The sequence below is a fragment of the Nicotiana tabacum genome, chromosome 16 (assembly GCF_000715075.1).
Source record: "Nicotiana tabacum cultivar K326 chromosome 16, ASM71507v2, whole genome shotgun sequence".
NCBI lineage: Eukaryota > Viridiplantae > Streptophyta > Magnoliopsida > Solanales > Solanaceae > Nicotiana > Nicotiana tabacum.
The window spans coordinates 49,373,042-49,395,796 of NC_134095.1; positions in this window are offsets into that span (position 1 = coordinate 49,373,042).

A 22,755-nucleotide genomic window follows, 5' to 3' on the forward strand; every position below is an offset into this window, starting at 1 on the left:
AAAATTACAACCTTCGAAACAATATTTGTTTATAACAAGCGCAACTCTTGCCCCAGTTTCTTGCTTGGGGATTATTTATTTATTATATATATTTTTTAAATTTTTTTGTTACACTATGCATATTACGCACATTATGCGCACTATGCACCCTATGACCGAGCCGTGAAGCGCCTACGTATCCTCTTTGAGGAATCAGGTCAAACGTAGTTCCCAATTCCTCTGTTTTCTTCTGACTTTCTTTTGTTTTTTGTTATCATTTTTCTTTTCTTTTCCTTTTTTCGTTTTTTTTTTTGATTTGATTTTTTTTTCTTTACCTTCCAGGCTCGTATTTCCTAGTCGTTGCTATTGATTCCGAACGAGGGGTATGAAAGAAAATAAATAAGGCTTAAAAGGGCTAACGAAGGATAAAGTGTTTAGGTAGCAGAACAAAATGTCTTCGTCATTCCAGTCTTCAAAATATGCTAAGTGCAAACAACACAATTGATCATAGATTTATAGTCTCTTCCGATGGTGCTGGACTTGACAATTATGTTAAACACTTGCTTTTTCATTTGTCATTTCTAAAGCACTACTGGGCGACACTTTCACTCTCATGAACGACCCTCATGCCAATTTGGCGAATCTTGCATTTAACGGTTTTCTTTATGTTTTACTTGCCCCAGTTCCACATGACTCGGGCTTCAAATAATCTCAAACCGTTCTTATTTCCTTTAAATGCTCTGATTTCCTTTCCGGGGTTTTATGATTAACTTTAAAGACTAGGCCCAAACTGTGCACATGTCATGTCACGAGAATCGGCGCTGAAAAAAAATGATAAAAGGACTAAACAAAAGATGACTGGAAACAATAAAAGACCGACTTTTTATTAGACTACCGGCGAAATGGTTTGAATAATAAAACAAACAAAACAACCAGAATAAAATCCTAACACAGCCTCGACAAAACTTAAACAAACTGATATGACAAACTGGAAAGATAAGAAAGTTTGACACAAGACAATATTCGGATTACAACCCTAAGAATAATCCGGACAACAGAAATGACAAAAAAATAAGACGCCACCAGCTTCTCTTTTGCTAACCAAGGAACGGAGCGTCCTCCCACTTTATCAAAATTGGCATCTTAGCCACTTGAGCGTTCGCATCAATACTGCCAAGACCATTATCAGCTTTAATATCATCAACCTTAGTCAACAAGTCCCAATAGGATTCGAGTGCTTCTGTTATCAAGTCTGATCCCTGCAAAGTGTGCTTCTGGGTCTTGTATTTCCGGCTTACCACAAACCAATCACCTTAACTTTCTTTGTGATTCAAAGCGAAACAGGTTAGAATGGACTCCGTTGGTCCCCATTATTAACAACATTTTTTTTTCTTTTTTTTTCGATTTTTCTTTTCATTTTTTTTCTTTTTCTTTTTCATTCTTTTTTTTTTCTTTTTCTTTTTCATTCTCTTTTTTTTTTGCTTTTTTTTTTGTTGCGGTCCAATCTTATGGAGATTGCCTACGTATCATGACCCCGCATGAATCAGACCTTGCGTAGTTCGAACAAATAAAAGATAAACAATACTAATCATTTTTTCGATTTTCATATTAAAATAAACTGGGTTTCAAAGGTTTGAAGATGACCTACAAACTCGAAAATCAAACAACCCACATATTTTAATTAAAAGATTTACAAAATTCAAAACAAACGGCCAGCTTCCTTTCTCCGTTTGACAAATGCAACCGAACGGTTATTTTTGCAAACGTGGCCCCTTCCAAATTTTGAGGCCGGAGAGGATTATTTTATGACACTTTACACACTTGTTCGTTCTTTTACGAAAATAGCCTTTCGACAATTGAAAGATATTCTAAGGCTATTTCGGCAAGAACAGTTTAAGACGCGGCCAAAGCTGGCTTGACTTGTTTTTGACTAAAAAAAATTCAAATGGTATTCACCTGACCGCTGACTCGCTGACCTTTTTTTTCAAATTACAATGAAAACGTGGTGTTGCAAACACGGCCCTTCAGCGCCTCGGGGACGAAGATTTTTAAGGCTGTGTGGGTCAACTGGACCAAAATCCTAAACATGACCCAAAAGGTGGCTGTTTATGCAAAGTCAGCCTTCCGGCGTCCTTTTCGGGAACATTCGGCTATGTCTTGACAAAACAGCGTTACCCGACTTCTTTATGACAAAATTAAAATTTGACATATTTTTTTTTATTTATTTAATTATTTTTTGGATATTTTTTAGCAAAAGGGGAAGCTGGACACTGCCCGACTTATTTATGACAAAATTAAAATTTTGACACGTTTTTTATTTTTATTTATATTTTTGGCTATTTTAGCAAAAAAAAAGGGGAAGCTGGACACTGCCCGACTTATTTATGATAAAATTAAAATTTTGACACGTTTTTTATTTATATTTATATTTTTGGCTATTTTAGCAAAAAAAAGGGGGGGGGTTGGACCCGATGAGGGTTGCCTACGTATCTCCCGTGAGAATCAAACCCGCGTAGTTCGGGCCATTAACCGAACTATTTTAAAACAGGATTTTTTTTTTCTTTTTCAGCAACAAATAACAAAACCACTTTCAAAGCACGACTCTTTTCATTTTCATTTTGAATTTTTCAGAAGCGAATAAAAAAAACTATTTTAAAAGTAAGACTCTTTTTCATTGTCATTTTCAAGGGAAGACAAACTATTTTCCTTTTTATATATTTTTTTTTATTTTTTTATTTTTTTTTAAAAAAAATATAAGACAGAACAACTGACTTTCTTTTTTTTTCTCTTTTGCTTTTAATAAAACAAACTAATAAGAATTTTTTTTTAAGTTTCTCAAAATTTCGGCAGAGTTTTGACAGTATTTGGGCATTGGGTTTTTTTTTCAAAAATAAACAATCAATTCCCTAACCGCTATTTCTTTTTTCTTTTTTCAATTTCAAAATATTATTCCTGATATTCAAAAGTCAGTCAACACACAAATCCGGATCAAATAAATGCGCAAGTAGCAGCAAGTAAGATGCATCAGGATGGTCATTTTCATTTTTGGTACACCTGTCCTAGACAGACCCAACCCCTATGTTGAGCCTCCAAAGTCAAATGCACGTGATGCAAACAAACGTTCCTACTAGGGATCCGGCATGAAGCTGAGTTATTCTAAGTGAAAAACCTGAGGCATATTGTTCTAGCCCTGGCTTACCCAAGTGGACAGCTTGAGCCGAAGTGGGGGCAACGTACCGGGAGCACGAAAGTCTACCCGGCCTAGTTACTTGTCTCAACTTCGTTTTATTTGGTATGACTTCTAACAGAAAGGTGGGCCACGCGCACGTGTACACCATAAATTCAGAAGACTCAGAAAGAAGAAGGGTTTCGTAGCAGTTTTATATACACAATTCAAATAATATTAATGCGGTAAAAGCATCATTTAGCACATTAAACATATATCATGTAAAAATCAGATAATAAATAAAGCCAACTGTAGCAGTTATTTTAAGCTCGAATTCTTGAACCCTGAACCAGTGGTTCTGGGTTTATCCCCAGCAGAGTCGCCAGAGCTGTCACACCTCTTTTTTACCGCCCCGCGAGGGTGCGTAGGGAGTTTTTTCCAATTAAAGGATAGTCGAAACGGGATTTATTTGTTTGTTTCAGAGTCGCCACTTGGGAGTTTTAGGGTGTCCCAAGTCACCAATTTAATCCCGAATCGAGGAAAATATTCGACTTTCCAAATGAAGTCTGCGAACCAGAAATTCTAAGTAAGGAATTCTGTTGACCCGAGGGAAGGTGTTAGGCACCCCCGAATCTCGTGGTTCTAGCACGGTCGCTTAAACTATTGTAATGGCTAAAATATCTGATTTTAATACATGTTCAAAAAAACTATAGTGCAATTTTAACTTTTAACCGCTTTTATTGCTGTTATTATATTTTTAAATAATGTGAACATCGTTTAAAAACATGTCTTTGGATTGCGTTACATAAAATGCATCCACGATCCGAAACATATCTTTATTCAATGTTTTGAGATTTGGATTTGGGTCGCATAAATGCGTACCCGTATTTAAGAATGTATTATTATTATTATATAGCGCCTAAAGCGATTAGCGCTTTATTACTTCGGGGAAGGCCGTGAAATTTGCTAAACGGCCCATCCCGAAGTTTAAGTAATCAATTAAATTTTTATCGAGGGCCCCGCAATTTGTGTGTTTTTTTTGGCGAGGCTCGTCTCATTTATTTTAAATGGACAAATCTTAAAGCGACTACATTTTGCTATTTAAAATTAGTCTCTAAAATGAATAAAGAAAATCCTAATTAATTACGTTTTTTATTTATTTATTATTATTATTAAGAAAACATGACATGCTAATTGCTTGATTAATACAAATATTGATGAAAAAGGAATTTTATTCTTAATTTCGAAATTATAAATAAAATAAAAGTTCAACAACTAATATCCAAAAGAATCAAATATAGCTAGATTAAAACTTAGCATTGTTAAAAAAAATTATTGAGATTAATTATTCACAACCATTTGAAACTTGATTTAACCATAATTACTAAAGCTTATTAGAAAGTTTATTAGACTTAAACGTTCTTCTAGTCTTGCTTGAACTCAAGTCATGCCTTAATGCCTAATTTACGAAGTTTTAATTTAAATTCATGTCTTAGCTAAATTTAGCTAGTTATTCATGATTAACCTACTGTTGATAATCTTGAAACCTTCATAACTAGTGAATTAACCTGTTTTGCCGAACTGATTCATTAAAGACTAACTTAAGTTATTTTTTTTATTCCAGCTATTATTTAGTAATACATGGAATAGCTTAAATATAATCAACAAAAGGAAACAAAGAAAAACGAAATTAAAACTTCAAAATTTCATTCTTCATATGTATTCATGCTTCATATTTCAGATTACAATAACCAGTTTTTCAGTTGTGTACCTGATATTGGAAGCAAAAAAATGAAGATGAGAATCAGCAACAGTAATAACGGTATAGCACAGCAGCAACAACCCAGCAACAGTACCAACCCAGGAAAAGAGTTTGCAAACCAGTAGAGCAGTAATCCCAAAAACAAAAGCTTCAAGCTTTGATGAAACAACAATTAATTCTGATTTCAAACAATGAAAGAAAGCAGAATAATTTTTTTAGTTTTTTTTAATTTGAAAGTTTAAATATTTTTCGGAATTTTCTCTCTCTTAAATGTTCGGCCCTTTTTTTTCTCTCTCTTATTCTCTGTCCGTTTTTTCTCTCTATCTGTATGTGTATTTTTTTCGTATCTCTCTTGTGTTCAAGACTTCATATATATAATCTCATCCCATAAATCTTTCAATTAAAATCAATATTTTTTCTCTACACAACCCATTATCTTCCCACTCATCCTCATTACATTAAATAAACATATCACACCACCCCATTATATTTTGTCCCCCATGCCTAACATAAAATAATACAAGATTCCCCCCATTAAATTTTGTCTTGTCCCCTCTTTATATTAAACAACAATATCACAACTCACCCCATTTCATTTTGTCCCCCATGCTTCATATAAACAATTACAAAATGTACAATTCCTAAACTACCCCCTCCGACCTTACTAAAATTACCAAACTACCCCTGAACGTACTAAAAATTTACCAAACTACCCATCAGCTATAACACATCAATTAATCAAACTTAACCAAAATATAGACAATATGATTAATTTCTAACAATGTTCAAACAATAAATTTCATGAACATGATTTCTTCAACATTTCAACAACAAATCACATGAACATGATTTCTTCAACATTTCAACAACAAATCACATGAACACAAATTGAACAACAAAGAACAACTAAAATTTGATTGAACAATATTTTAGCAACAACCAATCCTATTTTCGGATTCAACAACAACAACAAACAAGTATATTTAGATTTCTAAATTCAATCATATTGAACTTAAAATCAACTCTAACAACATTACAACAAACAATTCTTATATTAAACTTTAAACAAGATTATGAGACCAATTCAAGAAATAATCATAAATGGTAAACAAGAAATCAAACTATATACATTTCGGATTCAAGATCAAACAATTATGAATTTAAACTTGAACTTAACAATATTAACAATTTCCGGAAAATACATGAAACAAATTGAAGAAACAATTAATTAAACTTCAATTTGTATCTAACTAATATTAAACTAACAAATATTCACTTAAACAATAATACAAACATGAAATAAACATGAAAACAACTAATTAAACTTCTATTTTGAAATCTGAAAATTAATTTTAACAAAGCACATGAACATGAACAAACTAGAAAAACGATTTCAACGATGAACAACGAACAAAACAAGAATTGAATTCTTTAACGATTTTGGATCCGGAAAATATCAAACAAAATACGGACAAAATAAGACTCAAAATCTACTAACCGGAAATGAGCAACGATGAACTCGAACGGACACAGACAACTCGAACAAAGCTTGAATAAACGGGGTCTGTTTGGTGATAATAGTAGCCGGACGCAGCAGCGGAAAGCAACGTCCATGGCGGGCAGCAGCAGCGATCATATAGTAGACGCCACGAAGCAGTGGCGTCCCAGCAGTGGCGTCCAAGCAGTGATAGCAACAACAATGTCGGAGAAGATACAACGGCAGCCATGCGAGCTCGAGTTCGAGCTCGATGAAGCTCGTCCATGGCTGGACGCGGCGGGCAGCAGTTGTGGTGGTTTGTTTGGACGATGCAGCAGCAACATGAAGGTTGAAAAACGCAGCAGCAGCAGTGTCGGAGAAGAAGAAAACGCAACAACAGGAGGAGAAGCAACTACAGGCAACAATGGTGGCGTAAAAGTTGCTCGACGAACTTGAAAAACGCAGCCATGGCAGCGAGGGGATGTCGTGGGGGTGAGAGTGGTTGTGTTGTGTGTGTGTTGACGTGAGTGGAGCAGGGGTGTGAGGGGAAAGGTCTGCCATGGGAGGAGCTTGGGGAAGCTTGAGGAAGAAGAAGAAGATAGGAGGGGGCGGATGGATTTCTTAGGGTTTTCTTCTTCTACTTTTCTTTTTTGTTTTGCAAAAAAATGAAAGACAAAGGGGGTTTGGGTCTTTTGGGTTATGGACTGGGTCGACCCAGTTCGAAATGGACTGGGTCGTAGGGAAGATTGGGCCATTTTTTGGGCTTGTGGCTTGAATTTGAAGAAGAGGCTCAATTCCGACTTTCTTTATATTTTCGCTCTCTTTTCTTCTTTTATTTCTCTAAAACTAAATTATAAAAATACTTAAACTATTATTAAGAACTAAATTAAGTTATAAAAGCGCAAATTAACTCCCAATAACAATTAACGCACAATTAAATAATAATTAAGCATAAAATTGTTTATTTGGACATTAAATGCTAAAAATGCAAACGATGCCTATTTTTGTAATTTTTAATTTTTGTAAAACAAATTTAATTACTAACAATTGTAGAATTAAATCCTACATGCAAAATGCGACATATTTTTGTATTTTTATTAATTTAGCAAATAAACACGCACAGACAAATACAAATAATTATTCAAAATATCACAAATTTGCACACCAAAGAAAAATCATTTTATTTTTGGATTTTTTGGGAGTAATTCTCATATTGGGCAAAAATCACGTGCTTACAAAGGGTATGCAGAAATGATCAATAACATTAGGATCCATCTTTTTAAACTGTTAGGGTTGATTAACTACGTGTATGCATGTGCCACTATTCTATCACAGTTCAGGCTCACTAATAAGAATAGAAACAATAAACGACACATAAGAAATGATCACCACGAAATGTACACGGTATAACTCGCATAGGGTAAGTACGTCACTACACAAATATCAATAACAACAATGCCCACAGGCTATCACAAGTCATTACACACAATGTCCGACATAGCCCACCTTGTCTCGCCACGTGCGCAATAATAAAGTAAATGTCCGTCTTGTCTCACCACACGCGCATAGTAATGCCCCTACCTTGTCTCGCCACATGCGCAAATTACACTGATATAGTCCGCCTTGTCACGCCGCATGTGCATAATCAATAGTAACAATAGTACGAAGAAACCTCGTGCAAACACCCGAACCAAATATCCCAACAACATCACGTGCCAACAATACAAAAACACAATAGAATGGCCTTCACAACATGTGCCCATATTCTACAACAATTCCACTGAACAATCTCAATGGACAACCGCGCATAGCCCTCGGCTTAACAAACTGAGTACAACAGCAACAACAATAACAGTACACAAGAATTCGGCAAGTAAATCAACCTAATAGCTTTAGAACGCAAAGAAACAATAGAACGAGTTCACAAAGAATAAACACAATGGAGAATACTAGTCACAATAAGAATACCTCAACACAGGAGAAATTAATATGCAACAATAACTTTAAAAAAGCACAATTTGACAACACGAGAGGTAACATGAGCCATTAATTCCAATTAAGGATGAGGCACTATGATAAAGGATAATTAACTTCTTTTAGGTTTGAGAAAATTATGGAAAGCAATACAGCAACTTAATTAAGGATAAGCAATAGAAAAGATAACATGGTAATTGAAGAGCCAACAATTTCAGTACTATATATTCTGCCAGGTATTAATGCATCGCGATAGTGAACAAGAAAAAAATGAAGGCTGCCAAAATCGTGCTACACGAACGTGGTGAACAAAACCCAAACCTTTCGCGAACGCATCTGTGCACTCGCGAATGCGAAGAGAAATTTTCCTCATTCCCCTAGTCCACCTTACCTCTACGTGATCGCATACCTGTAGATGCGAATGCAAAGACAAGGATCTTCCTACCTTCGCGAACGCGAGCCCCTCTTTGCGAACGCCAAGAGAAAATCCTGCCTACATCCCAATACAGTATGAGAATGCGATTACTTCATTGCGAACGCGATAAAGAACACTAGACACCAGCATAACAACCGTCCAAAATAGAAGGAATTGGCTCGTAGCCCATTTGAAACATACCTGAGGCACTCGGGACCCCGTCTAAATACACCAACAAGTTCCATAACCTAACAAGGACTCGCTCAAGGTCCTAAATCATATCAAACAACATCGAAACTATGAATCACACCATGAATCTAACTCATGAACTTTAAAATCTTCCAACTTCTAAAACTCGCGTCGAAACCTATCAAATCAACCCAGAATAACGCTAAATTTTGCAGGCAAGTCCCAAATGAAATAACGGAGTTGAGTTGTTCCAACTCTCGGAATCACATTCCAACCCCGATATCACCAAAGTCAGCTCTTGGTCAAACCTTTCAACCTTCTAAAACTTCAACTTGTCCAACTTTTGACGAAATGCTTCAAATTACCCTACGAACCTCCAAATCCAAATCCGGACACACGCCTAAGTCCAAAATCACCATACGAAGTTTTCGGAACCATCCAAACTCCATTTTGGAATTGTTTATATAAAATTCAAATTTCGGTCAACTCTTACTACTTAAGCTTCCAAAACTAGAATCCTTCTTCCAAATTGACTCCGAATCATCCAGTAATTGAACTCAACCATGCACGCAAGTCATAGCACATAATACGAATCTATTCAAGACCTTATGTTGTTGAACATGATTTTAATTCTCAAAACAATCAGTCGGGTCATTACAACAGCTGGAACCAGGTTCCGTGTTAGCCTGAGTAAGCTTGTACTCCAAAATGGCATTTTAAGCTTTAAGACACTTGATCTCTTCATTGGCTACCTCTTGAGAATCAATCAGTGGAGATATAGATGTGTTACTTCCTATATAGCCCTTCTTCACTACACACTCACACTCTTCTAGAGTATTCATGGTGAACATCTGCTTTCTAGTCCCTACAGACGCTTTTCCCAAGGGAACCTCAAAGTGTTCTAGGTCTCTTCTAAGAAGGAACTCATAAGGGAGACCATGATTACCATCCTTAAAGTCTACCACCTTCAGCATGTGTTCAATCATAATGCCAGACAGACTAATACTCCCTTTGTTCCAGTTTATGTGTACCTACTTTCTTTTTGGTCCGTTCTAAACAAAATGACCATTTCTAAATTTGGTAACAATTTAGCTTAAACTTACAATTTTACCCTTAATGAAAAGCTTTTATAACCACACAAATACTTTGGACTCCATTTTGACTTGTTTAGGACCACAAATTTCAAAAATCTTTATTTTTTCTTAAACTCCGTACCTAATCAAACAGGTTCATATAAATTGGAACGGAGGGAGTAGATGAGAAGGATGTCAGCGCCTCTAGGAGAACCATGTCCGTAACGGAGGTGATAGATCTTTTCTCAGCCCTAGGCAGCAACACCTTGTTCACCAGCTTAAACAACAGCTGGTATTCAAGCTAGAGAGCTTTCTTAAAACTTTCTCCCGACAAAATTGCTTGCTTCTTGATGATCAACTTCTTAAAATTAGGGGAACCTGTTCCCTCCAATTTTTTCGGACCAATTGTTGGTACATTAAGAATCTCTCCCAGTATTTCCTCATCCAGAACAAAGTCTTTTCCATTGAATTTCAGGGAAAGTGTATCCCCATCTACCACAAACATTCCAGCATAGAAGCTCACACCTCTTCTTCATAGACCTTTGGACTTTTGATTTCAAAGAGGTGGGTCCACTTATGGAAATCAACAATTTCCACAAGTTGTCATATTCCTGGTTATTCAGTGATCTCAAGATCAAAGACTCGACCCCACAGAACTTTTTATTTCTTAATATTTGCCCTTCTCTCCAACTCAGATAATTATAGCCTTGGCGTTTTGGAGGAACCGGGTTCTTCACTAGTACTCTGCCTCTTCCTCAAAGGCTTCTTCTTCTCCACTTTCTCTTTCTCTACTTCTTCTTCCTGCCCCACTTCACCATCCTTGTCATTCACAAGTTCTTTGTCAAACACTGTCTTCTTCTATTTAGTAGCAATGATTTTTTTTGAATTATTCCTAACAAGGGGAGCGGGTTCCTTAACAGGCTTCTCATCATCCACCTTAACTACTTTTGTAGGAGGCACATCCTCCTCATCAACAATCTGCTCTTCGCTAGTTTCCTTTTCTTTATTTTCTCCTTACTGACCTTCAGAGCATTATCAAGCGTAGCCATGCGCTGCTATCTAGTGGTAGGACATTTGGGAAGTATCTTGTTTGGCTTTTAAAAAAGCTCATCATAGCTTGATCATCTAGGTCAGTCTCCTCACTTCAAGCAAAATTTTGCACAGGTACAAGCTTCATTGCAGGATACTCAATTTGCAAAGGAACAGTAATAAGGGGGTCAAAAGGGGATGAGTCAGCACTGTCCAGGGGCTATCTTGTGGAACCTGGTGTTTCATCCCAAATAGGAGCAGAAAACTCCCCTTGGGTAGAGGGACAAGGTTCCTCTGTAGGTTCTCCTGTAGTACTGACAGGCACTTATTCCCCTTGACACTTATGTTCTCCCTCACCCTGTTCTTCCCTCTAACTCAGTGGTTCCCCCTGAGTTTCTACACCAACACCATCAACTATAGACCCTTCAATCAATTTTTCTACAACAAGAGGCTCTTTGAGAAGTAAATCCTACTTTATCTACACTCATATTTTCCTCAAACTCCGTACCCAAAAACTGACACAGAAGAGATACTCGAAACAATCCCTTCAACATCGTGAGCCTCAGTAGTTTTAGATACATGTGAGCCCTCAGCAACACGGGAACTCAACTCTTCATTCAAAATCACTTCCTCTATCACAGCACACTGACTCGAGACCTCAACACCTTCATCGCCTTCCACAGTTTATCTTGTGGTTCGAATAAATTGAGAAGTGGATATTGTTTGTTCGGAGTTCACTCTTTTAATAGGAACAAATGGATAATAAATAAATTTTTGGGAGTTTGATTTTTACTGTTGCTCTAGGGACTAGAATCAGAAGGTTTGGGAGAAGTGACTGTATGGTTTGGTTCGTTGGAAATTGGGGCTTTTATGGGTGAGAGTCTGGCTCATATCCAAATGGAGGTGCCGCTTTAGATAGAGATGATGTAGGTTCGACTTCAGTCATTTTAGGAGATGAAGTTTCTTGTTGAGACATGATTGATTTTGGAAGCAAGAAGACAAAAAAGAGGGTTTGATAGAGAAGGGAAGTTATGTTTGATGTTTGAAGTAAGGAAAGAGACTGACTTTTGAGTATAAAAAGTAAAGGGGGAACCGGTTACAAACGGGTGTAAGAGGGGATAAGGGTCGTCAGGTCGATTTGGAAGGGTTATAACATTTGGGCTTAAAGGGCATCAAAAGAGGCGGGAATAAAATAATGACGTGGCACCCTAAAAGTTCTAAAAGCATATAAGTGTAAAAGGAACAACTAACATGAGTCATAGGAACCAGGTTCCTTGACAATTTTTGAAAATGTGAACAACAACTTCTAGATATGTGCAATGTCATTTGACACTTGTTTGTCCTGAATGCACCATGCCTGTCTACCTGTGGCAGTATAGGGTTGAGTTAGATGTCGCCAGAAAGCACTTTTTAGCATTGTACCTTTCCATCATTTCATAGCCAATCATCCAGGGACCCTGTTCTTAGTTGAGCTTGATCAATCCTTGTTGATGATCAATTTTGAACTCCTTTTTCAAAATTAATTTATTTATACTTAAATATTTACAATGAATATTTTGAAAGTATTTTCTATCAGTAGTTACCAATTTTGTTACAAATTAATTAAGTGTTAGCTTTGAAATTAATAACCTATCATTAGTATTATGTAATTACAGATATACTACTATTAAAATATTTTTAAACACACAATAGAGGTTTTATAATTAATTTACGAATTACTTCTCAAATTTTAATTAATTAGATTACTATAATTCAAACTAGTGTTATAATTCAAAAAAATAAAATATTTTATAAATAATTAATTACAATAGTTAGTAGTGTATTTGATAATTACAATTTTACTATATTTTATTGGAAATTAATAAATTTCAATTAAATTAATTTTAAAAGGGTTAAAAACTAAAAGGCTACAATTATAATTCCTTAATTAAATAAAAAGTTACTATTCGTTAAATTAATTTCAGCCCAATACATATGTCTAAGTCCGAAAATAACCTAGGTCTAATCCCCCTTCACCATTTGGCAATCCATGCCATTCCCATTGAGCTAATAAGATCGTGCCATGTCACTCATCCTTATCACTCAAAAAACAAACACACATCCATCTAAACTATTAGTACATTTGATCGATTACTTACATAACCTCTGATTTTCTCTTAATTTTTAAACATATGCCCAAAGATCTCATCTCCATTGTCAAAATCCTATAATCTAACGGCCACCAAAATTCCTCCACAAAACCCTTAAATGCCCAAATTATCAGGGTCGTTAGTCATCAAATCCAACGACCCATATCTCGTCTCTCAATTTTAACCTCAGATACGGCCTCCCAAACCACTAACCGTAAAATCATTCCCCTCCCTAAGCCATGTCGCCTCTCTTTCCCCTTTTTCTCTCTTTTCTCTCAACCTCACAGCCTAAATTAATCAAAAAGCCTCGCACAAATTTGTGCAAAGTCATGAATTCACCCAGAGATTCATCCTCCATGTCTCCCACATACGTAATTATTGCTGAATCTTTCCTCGTTCATCGAATTATACCTCATATTTCCGTACGTAAAAGTACATTGTAAGCCAACTCATATAAGCTCAAAAATGAGATCATCTTTGAGAGTACATAAAGTAAGTCAATCATGTTACCTTGGAGGTTACAAATATTTAATATCATGAATAACAAATATCAAGAAGGATAGAAAACTTAGAAGCTAAATGAATTGAAGAAAGTAAGTTTCGTCGAACTCGACAAGTTTGGTGTTACACCCTTGCGTCCTAAGGTGACGTATAATGAATATGAGACTTGTTAATAATGACTTGAATGAGTTTAAAGTAATAATATTACTATATATGATATTTGAATATAAAAATAAAGTTTGGGAAAAATCGGATTTAAGTTGTGGAAAAACCAACTAAGGATTTGTCTTGTAACAAAGCTTTTTGAGCAATAAATTTTGTGTATTATATGAGGTTTTTTGGGACATATTATATACCAAATTGAAGTTCTTCGAATGTAGTTTTCAACACTCTTAACTATTCATTCATACGATGTCCAGATAAAAAGATACAAGCATCAGAAGAAGGGCCAATGCTAGGGTGCCAAGCTAGCACCTCTTTGACTTTTCAAAAGTGGATATATATGCCTTAAGTCTTCTTTTTCTTCATTTTTACATAGAACACTAACATAAAAGACCCATAAACTTACCCTTAATCTCTCTACAAGGGTTTCAAAGAAAATTAACATCCGTGTACGAAATCAAGAAGTGATAACACACGGCTTTAAAGCCTCAATAGGAATAGTAAGGTAAGGTTTAGCCCAGTTTGTGTTACCTTAGTCCTATGCCTTTGGAAATTATCCACACGACTATGAGATTATATGCCCTCGTGAGACTTTGCCGGCAGCTACCCCATGAATCCTCTACATTAGGCTGTCATTATAAGGCAATGTGAGGCGCAGAGGACTGATTATATAGCCAAGGCATATGGGTAACAAAACCGATGCTATTGTCCCCCTTATTTGTACACTTCCTAATTGTTGTATTTTTCTTTTTTTTTATTAATAAAAACTATCCCTAGGCGCTTGCCTAGCGGATTGCCAAAAAAAAAATTAGTGATAACATTAGAACGATCCCTACGACGTAAGTATCATTATATTGCCTCTCTTTTTCTTTGTAGTTTGAGTTTCGGAAGGTACTTCATAGTTAATAAATGCATAATTTATGTATTTAAGATTTTGAATATTAAGGAAGGTTGATAAATTTATTTCCTAATAGTTAGAACTCACATGACGGTGATCGAAAGTCGTAAGTTCGATATATTCCACTTTTAGTGGGCGGTGTTGTAGTCCACTCGTGTTGGCCTCTTGTGTTGCTGATTTATGGAGTTTGGAAGGATAAAGGGCGTGGAGAAATGCCACATGTGGTAGGATAGTGGGTTGGTCGCTCGTAATGATATAACTTGTTGTATTAAAGGTCCCGAATTATAGGTAGGTTATTTTTAAATTGCTGATTGTAATGCTCTGGTTGTTGTTTTTGGTATATGGTATTGGAGGAATCCCTTGTTACAGGGGAGATGCTGCCCAAATTTACATAAATGAGCTACTAGTTTAAGTTGCGGACTTAGCCTTTACTCAGCACTGATTTTGAATCTCCTTATGGTATAATAGATTGAGTTGAGTTATTTGAAGAATTGTTTGGAAGGTATTAAGGAATCAATAGAGTTATGGTATGTTAAGGTTATCCCTTCTTTCATTCTGGCATGATTCATATGATACAAACAAAATGAGCAAACGCACAACTTTCATAAATGACTCTATTCATAGAAGTACTAAGGTTGCGTATGTTTTTATTACCCATGTGTCCTATTATTATATCATTTATTCATGGGTCTCAGAAAATATGTAAGTTGATAAAGTTTATCTGAAGGCATATTGATCTTATGACATTCCGAGAGATCTTACTGACTTACTTTATTTGCATTCATTTATACATGTACATTGACCCATGACCATATGATATTATATATGCGTATATTATATGTATATGGGGTATGGGGAAAGGTTATGGTGTTATATATGCACTACCACCTAATCAGTTGGTATACATTGATGATTTCACCCACAAAGGTCGAGATGATATGATGGGATGCCCTGAGAAACTTGATGATGTTATGTACACATATACTATGCAAGATATGACATTTATATGCATATGCATGACATTATAAATGTTTCATGATTCACAGAGTTATTCAGACTTACAAGTTGAGTTCTTTACTCCATGTTTTTTTCATGTCTTTATTTACTGATTTCATGCCTTACATACTCAGTACTTTATTTGTATTAACGTCCCTTTTGCTTGGGGATGCTGCATTTTGTACCTATAGGCCTCGATAGAGAGGTTGACAGTCTTCCTAGTAGGCTATCAGCTCAGCGGAAGGTGTTGGTGCACTCCACTAGCTATAGAGTTACCTATTTGGTTAGTATGCTTTGGACATGTATTGATCGGTATGGCGGGGCCCTATCCCGTCCTTTATAATGTTTATGTACTCTTAGAGGCTTGTAGACATATGTCATACATATGGATACTTGTATGGCCTTATCGGCCTATGTTTTGAGTTTCCAAATGATCATGTCGGCCTTATAGGCCTGTATGTCACATTTATAAGTTTCTATATCCTCTTGGGTCGCCTATGTCTAGTATTCCCTTATGTTTTATTCTGGTTATCTCATGACGGCCCTTTTGGACCATTTATCCGTAATGGTATGATAAGAAAGATATATTACGTAGGTACTCGATTGGGTAAGGCACTCGATGTCCGTCGCGGCCCATCGGTTTGGGTCGTGACAGAAGTGGTATCAGAGCAGTTCTATCCTAGAGAGTCTACAAGCGGTGTCTAGTAGAGTCTTATTTGTGGGTATGTTATGCACCACACTTATAAGCAGGAAACTAGAGGGCATTTAGGATTGTCACTCTATGTTCTTACTCTAGATCGTTTGGTAGAGCTCAGTTGTAATAATTCAAACTCCTAAATTCTACTTTATTCGTAATACAATGACACTACATCTAGAACGACAGTTGGTAAGAAATTGAATGTGCTTGTGGAAGAGTTGAGTAAGAGGAACTCAATTTTCCATCACGCTTACGATGAGTAAATGTGAGGTCTTCATCAGATCACGTATGTACTTAGTTATGGATAAGGAGCCTTAACGCAAGAATATCTATCCACCCATATGGCAAAAGGCAATAAGAGAATCAGAAGGTAGATACAAGTTTCAACAAGCAAAATAAGCAAAGTGAAGAAGGATACGAGGTACCCAGTTAGTGAAGATTATCAATATTTATAATTCAGGAAAAGAAATATAAGCATTCTGAGTTACTTTCAACAGTGACAGAGATATATACAATTAACCATACTCATCTTAGTTATGCCTGGGAGCTAATAGATATAGTTTAAGAGAGGGATGGGATATCAGGATCCATCTGGGATTAGAGTAACCCAAAATAGTAGATGGATTGTTTCATTAGATAACATTTTCGAAAGATAGTGCAAACATGGTAATAGATCTCCTTGTTAGACACTCAGATGGTGCACTCTAGTATAGTACAGTTAGATATGAATACTATAATGTACAGAAAATTCAGAAGATAGGCACTAGAATTATAGAAGGGTTAAATATTTACCTTAGTATGGCTCTTGTCCCTAGAAAAGAGAGAACGTCAAGCAACCCGAAGGCCTCAGGACCGCATATGGAATTGGGCGGCTGCAGGACCTCTGAAAGGTTATTTTTGTCAAAAAATTCCAGCTTTGTATAACTAGACTTCTTTTACAAAATTAGGTCAAGTTTTGAATATATGAACTTCTATAGCAGTTTTCTTTTACTGTTTTAGCCAACTTTAGCTTACTTTAGTGATTAAACATTATGTTAGAAATTGTGCATCCACCAGACTGTATAGAGAACTGGGTTCTCTATCTGTTTCCTCTGAAAATACTGATGAACCAAATTGTATAGCGATCTGGTCCTATTTCAGTTTGGTACACTACTAAGTTTGTGTGAATCCACCATATAGTAGAGTACCTGGTCTTTTATTGGGTTCTGCTATAAATGCTAGAAAAGCTGAATGTAAACAAGGAAGAGGATTTTAACGTGGAAAAATTCCACACAAAGGGATCAAAAAACCACGACCTACACCTATAGGCTTTTAACTTTACTAACTTACAAACTCCCTATTACAAGTCACTTTACAATAACCCTATAGCAAAGATTTTAACTAACTTGTGATCACAAGCCACTCTATAACTATCCTAGTTACAAAGAATTTGACTAACTTGTGGTATTTCCACCATAAGCCATTTTGTTACACTACGGTTACAAAGGCTTTGACTAACTTGTGATTTTTCCACCACAAGCCACTTTGTCACACTACGGTTACAAAGGCTTTTGCTTATGACTCAACCTAGCCACAACATAAACTCAGGGAGTTTACAGATATACAAATGATTCCTAATCAACGCTTCTAAGAAATCCGAATAGGAATTACAATGAAGAACACATAACAAAGACTCAACAACCCTAAGGACTTAAGATATTATCAATCTTGGATCAGGTCCTTGAGGTTGCAGCAACTTTGTTCTTGAGAGAGGTTCTTGAGCACTTGAGAGAATTTTCGTTTTCTGTATTTGCAAGTGTTGATCCAGAATCGTGTGCCTTGCATGAGGTTTATACCTCACAATACATTACCTTAGTGATGTCAATTCACAATGGTGATGTCCAATCTCCACTATCTGCTGCACCGTTGCAGGCAGTCACTTTCTGCAATTGCTTTCCAGCTGTAGTTGACTTGTACTTCTGTCAGAGAAACCTAAGGGACCAGGTCCCTATTATGTTCCTCTTTGTACAGTTTCGGTCAGTCACTCAGTTACATTCCAGCTGTATAGTTGACTTGTACTTCTGTCAGAGAAGCACCAAGGGATTAGGTTCCTGATCTGGTTCTTGTGCACACTGCCCAAGTTGTCTTGAGTTGAGTAACTTGAATGATGTTTTGTATAAACTCATTGTACTTTAGTTGGGGCATAATCTTCGTTTCTAGTTGTGTCCAATTGACTTTGTACTGTTGTGAGGAACCCACAAGAGTATCAGGTCCTTGTCTGGGTTCCTACCTCCTGAAGTTGTAGCAAGTTCACATTTGGCTAGAATCCGTTAGATGCAGTGTAATCCAAGTGAGTTAGATTCCCTATCTGGTTCTTAATATTAAGTTTGTTAGATCATCAAAACACAAGGCAAAGATATTAAAAACCTATCAATTTTTTCATTTTTGATGATGACAAACTTAGCACTGAAAACGAGGAGTTAGAGTTCAGAGAACCAAATTGAATAACAGGAGACCACAGGTTCCCCCTGACTTTATGCCCTTACACATGTTTCCCCATATGTTCCCCCTGACTTTTTACTATCATTCTTGGTCTTTTATGTGGTTCTATACAGAAACTTTGTTAGATCATCAAAACATAGATTAAAAGACCTTAGGTCCATCAATTTTTCCCTTTTTGATGATGACAAACTTTTAATAATGATTACTATTTGACTTAACCAGATAAGGTACCAGCAACTGCATATGTTCCCCCTGACTCTATTCTTCCCCCTGACATATGTTCCCCCCAAACTGTATATGTTCCCCCTGACTATATTCTTCCCCTTGACATATGTTCCCCCTGACTCTATTCTTCCCTCTTTTGGAATCAATAAAAAGACACAATCAGACAAAAAGGCATAAAGAAGTCCAACAAGGCTAACTCATGCCACATATGTGCACACAATCATGATAGAAAAGAGAAGCAAAAGGGAAAACAAGCATTGTACAAGCAAAAGAAGAGTTGTTTAATTAACAAGAAATTTGACTGTTTCAATAGGAGCAGCATGGTGAAATCCAACATGCCATCACAAAAAGACAAACAAAAAGAAAAACAACAGCCACAAAATCATCAAAGCAAAAGATAACTGGCCACTGAAAGGATCCTAGGGGCACTAGAAGAGGGAGGCTTGGAAGAGGAGGCGGTAATTCTTTTGAGAGCTAAGTCCATGCGGGAAGTTGCAGACAACTGTTAGTCAAGCAGTTTCTCCCGCAGGTTCTCTACTAGTTGCCTAAGTCTAGAACTTGTCTCATACTTGCCATCTCCTAGATTGTCGGGCAAGCGCGCGACCACACAAGAGTTTTTCTGAGTTAACTCTTCTGCCCGAGGCCACTGTCACTTAGAATGGTCTTCATTGAACCAGGTCCTCCCACAGTTTCCCACTTTTGTTTTCTAGATATTTCAATAAACTTCCCATTCCTGCTTGCAATAGCCACAATGTCACCCTCAAACAAATCTTTCTCAGCCACAACCTTTTGTATGTCTTTTCACTAAGGAACTAGGTTCCTCCACAACATCTTCATCAACCTCAACCGCTGGAATGTGTTTATCAGCCACAGCTTCCCCCTATTTCAATAACATCTTCTTCTTTTTTCTTAATACTCTGCTTACTCTTCTTCAAGGCGGACTCAAAAGCCTCTTTCTTCTATAACCACCTGGTTTATTTCAGCTAAATGAGAATCAGGTTCTTCAATAGGTTCTTCTGTGACGATGTCATGAACCGGAGACTCAAAAAAGCACCAGAGTCCTTTCACACATGGAAGTGAGACAGGGTTTGATGGTTGAGTAGAGGTGACTGGAGATGAGGAGGAAACCAGTATGGGTACAGTAGTATCAGGGATAGTAAAGAAGTAGGTTTCTGGTGATGGTGTTAAGGGAGGAGGAGATGTGGGAGTAATGTTTATGGCAAGAGAAAAAGACGTTTATTCGTTGTCCATGGTGAGAGAAGTGGTAGAGAGTTCTGGAGGTAAAATTAAAAAGATGCAAAGGGAGACAATGGTTTAGAACTGCTGGTCTGAAAATTCGGATGATGTGGGAGTTGAATTAATTTTGCTATCCCTTTTTTTGAACAAGCATGCGAAAAACACATTACTACTAACATGTGGTGCAGGAACCAGGTTCCTGACCTATTTTTGTAAAAGGGTTTTTGCAGCTCTCCTCCGAAGTTCAACACTGTACCTTTTGCTTCTACAATCATCATGTGTGTTTACCTGCAATGGTATAGATGTGAGTTAGGCCTAGTCAGAAAATACTTTAGCCAATTTTACCTTAGTGTGACTATAATAATCATATCAGCAGAACCAGGTTCTCAATTTGGTTTAAGTAATCCCAGTGCCATCTTGTTTCTCAAAGTGTTCCCTACTTAGAGCTTTGGTGAATATATCTGCAATTTGATCTTTTGTGCAACAAATCTTATACAAATAAGATCATTTTTCACATTATCCCTGAGAAAATAGTGTCTGACATCAATGTGCTTGGTTTTCTTGTTTTGAACCAAGTTATTTGCCATGCTGAGAGCAGTGGTGTTGACATATAGAAGCGGTACACAATCAATGTATACACCAAAATCTTCCAATTATTGCTTGATCCACAGTGAATTAGCACATCACGAGGCAGTTGCATCGTATTCTTCTTCAGCTATTGAGAGGGCTACTGAGTTTTGTTTCCTTGTAGCCCATGAGGTAAAACATGATTCAAGGAAATGAGCCATTCCAGATGTGATTTTCCTGTCCACCAGATAACCTGCATAATCAGTGTCATCATAACCAATAAGGTTGAAATTGTCACCTCAAGGATAGTATAGAACCAGGTTCTGTGTGCCCTTAAAATATCTCAGAATTCTCTTAGTAGCCATCAGATGAGATTCCTCAGGATTTTATTGGAACCTTGCATGTAATCCCACACTGAATACAATGTCTGGCCTATTGGTAGTAAGGTAGAGTAGAGATCCAATGATTCCCATGTTGCCATATCAATCCTTTTCAAGAGTTTTTTATGCATTTCTGGCTGATACACGTTCCCTTTATGGACTACTTCACTTGAAGACCCAGGAAGACATTCAATTCCCCCATCATACTCATTTCAAACTCACTTCCCATGAGTTTAGCAAATTCTTCATATAATGAGTTAGTTGTAGCTCCAAATATGATTCATCAACATAGATCTGATCAATGAGCAGGTTCCTTCCCTGTTTTTTCAAAGACAATGTATTATCAATCTTTCCTCTTGTAAAGCCATTTTCCAAGAAAAACTTGGATAGTCTCCCGTACCAGGTTCTAGGGGCCTGATTCAATACGTACAGTGCCTTATCCATTTGAATACATGTTCAGGATGCACATGGTGTTTAAAAAACTGGAGGTAGCTTGATATAGACTTCTTCCTTGAGAAAACCATTCAGGAAGGCACTCTTCACATCCATTTGGAATAAGGTGAATTCCATATGTGAAGCTAAGGCAATGTAGATCCTAATAGCTTCCATGCGAGCTACTGGGCCAAAAGTCTCATCATAATCGAACCCTTCCTCCTGATTGAATCCTTGGACAGCAAGCCTTGTTTTGTTCCTTGTAGCATTTCCATGTTCATCCAACTCATTCCTGAATACTCGCCTGGTCCCTATGATGGTTTTGTCTGAGGGTCTAGGTACCAGGTGTCATACCTTGTTTCTTTCAAATTGATGCAGTTCCTCTTGCATTCCAGTACTCCAGTCTGCATCCTACAAGGCTTCCTTGATATTTTTGGGTTTTATTTGGGATAGAACTGCTGAGAAGGCTATGGAATTTTTGGTTTTTTATCTTGTTTGAACTCCAGAATTAAGGGGTGATTATATTATCAAGTGAATGAGAGCTTTTGTATTTCCAATTTGGGACTGAAGTTTGATTGGTAGAGAAACTGGGTAAGCTAAATGGATTTCCCTGCACTCCTTGTTCTGTTACTTGGAGAGTGCCTTGCACTGCATCTCCAACTCTTTCTTCAGCTTCAGGGGTAGTAATGGAAGTACAGGGTTCCTCTTGAGAAGTAGAAGAGGATGTTGCATTGTCTCTCACCTGTCTCCTTCATCTAAATCATCAAATCAGCCTTCCCATTTGAAACTCCAGATATTTCACAGGGACCAATAGTGGTTCATTATCTTAATCATCATTGTTTCCTCCTTTTTAGAGGAGGATATCTCGTTGAATAGCACATGAACACTTCATTCCACATAGTGTGCCATTTTGTTATAGACTTTATGGGTTTTGCCTTGAGGGGAGTATCCCAGAAAGATTTCTTCATCGCTTTTTGCATCACACTT